At 39.7% G+C, this 2,270-nt stretch overlaps 1 pseudogene; it reads left to right on the top strand.

Annotated features, from left to right (window-relative positions):
• Positions 1-222: 222 nt before the first annotated feature.
• LOC103204911 overlaps positions 223-2,270 on the top strand; it is an 8,373-nt pseudogene continuing 6,325 nt past the window's right edge.

Genomic DNA, 2,270 nt, shown 5'->3' with positions numbered 1-2,270 from the left:
AGAAGGGCAATGTACCAAATGTGAGTGACCAATATGGCAGCATTGAGGATGAGAAAGACATAAAGAGGTACATTGGAGGTACAGACAATGGATATGAGCCCTTTTGCACATGCAGTGCTGCATTGTCAGTGAGGGCAAACATGGGTATATGGATGGATGGATGGGTGGACAGGCTGAACGATTGGGTAAGTCTATGGAATGGGGAGTGTATTCCTGATCAGCATGTATTTCAGAAAGGTGACATTCAAGAAGTATAAGGCAACAAAATCCATAGTTGAAAAGAAAAAGGTTCTTGCTACTGTCACAAAACCAAGTGGTAGTGACAAGAATGGTGGTAACAGAGTGAGTAAATTTCAATAAATGGCTAAGTATTATCCTACTGAAAATGTGCCTTGAAAGACATTGAAGTACTGCAAAAAAAGGCCATTAGGAGAGTTCTGGTAAGATGGCGGAATAGGCAGAAAGACTGCACAGACCCTCTTCAACAAAGAAAAGGGGAACCAATTAACACAGACACAAAGATAATCCTGGACCCCTGAGGTTTGAAGGGAAGGATATAGAAGTGAACTAAACTCCGACTAGCAGAAGAATTTGCATGATAATACCAAAAAAAGGAGACATACAGGCCTGTGGTCTGGCAGCAATCCTAATGGCACAGACAGCTTAGATATTGCCAAGTAGTGGTGGGACCTAAGAATTAACCTAAAAATCAGCCTTGCTAGCCAAGGACTGCACGGAAGACTGCTCTGGTGGCTGGGGAATTGAGAGGAAGCTGTAAAGAGAAAGGTGGGCGGAGCTCTGGACCTTTGCCTGTCCAGAGGGCACAGCCATTTTGAATGTTTACAAGAGGCTTGACCATTTTGATTATTTAAAGTGACAGTGTTCTCTCAGATCCCAGGGACTTAAGAACAAGCTCCACTTGCTGGGAACGGCAAAAACATCCCGGACTGAAAAGGTGCGGCATTCCCCTTGTTACTCTTATATCTCACGTCCTCTTGGTGAATGGAGGTGCAGCCATCCCTCACTCTGACCCACCTTCTAGGCTGGCAGGAATTCCATTCCAGTCTGTGTTCAGAGGGAGCCTGGGTGTCCTACCCCACCCTGTCCAGATTTTTTTTCCTCTTTTATCTTTTTTTAAGTTTGTTTGTTTGTGTCTGTTTTAAAACTACTACTATTATTATTACTTTTGTCCTTTTTATCATCATTCTTTATTCTTCTCTTCCCAGGTTCTAGTTTTCAGCTTTTTTTCTTTTCCCTGTTCCTAGTTACAATTTTTTCTTTCTTTCTTGTGGGTAACCCCATTCCTTATTTTTCTTTTTGTGAGTTTCCCATTTTTTCTCCATTATCCCCTTCTCTAATTTTTTCTCTTATTGCCCACTCCCCAGATATTGTGATGTTTTTTGTTTTGCTTTGTTTTTGTTTTCTTCCCTTTTCTCTTTTTTGACTACTGTTCCTATGTGATTACACAGTGTGTTTTTTGTCCATTTGCTTTTACTTTTTTGATGGTTATTCAATTGTTATTTTTGTCTAACTGACTGGGAGACAGCATAAGTCCCCATACACTATAACTACACCCACACCTCCTGCAGCTTCACTTATTGAGAGTCACCACCTCCTTCTCCACCAAAGGGCCAACAATAAAAAACCACCAAGAAGAGCCTGACTCACCCTTAGCTGCTCTTCACAAACAGTTAACAGAGATCTAAATACAACAACGTCACAATGTCTTGGAGACAACAGATCATCACAGCCCACACAAAGAAGCAGAATAAACTGGTAGAAACAAGGGAGCAGGATATAGACCCAGAACACATCCCTGAGTAAGAACAGCATTGTGACTCCCTGATAAGGAATTCAAAATAAATATATTTAAGTATCTTCAAAGGATTGAAAGACAGATCAAGGAAAACACAGACAAATCTCTAGAAGAATTTTGAAAGAAAATACAAGAACAAGATGACAAATAAATGAAAAATTAGAAATGATTCAAAATCTACAGATAGAAATCCAGAAAATCAATACTAAATTGTCAGAAATAGATAACACATTGGAAGGGCAAAGGAGTGGGATTGATTCAATGGAAGACAGAATTAATGAGATTGAAGACAAATACCTGAATACTTCTTTGGAAAGGGATCAATCAGAAAGAAGATCAAAACAAAATGAAGAAAGCCTAAGGATCATGTAGGATACCATCAAAAGGAATAACCTATGTGTCATTGGAATTCCAGAACAGGAAGAGAAAAATAAAACCACTGAGAAAATTGTCC

Source organism: Orycteropus afer, unplaced genomic scaffold, assembly GCF_000298275.1.
Source record: "Orycteropus afer afer isolate SDZICR_OR568_19922 unplaced genomic scaffold, OryAfe1.0 scaffold00264, whole genome shotgun sequence".
Taxonomy (NCBI): domain Eukaryota; kingdom Metazoa; phylum Chordata; class Mammalia; order Tubulidentata; family Orycteropodidae; genus Orycteropus; species Orycteropus afer.
Note: the sequence above shows the minus strand (reverse complement) of the source record. Positions and strands in the feature narration are given on the sequence as shown.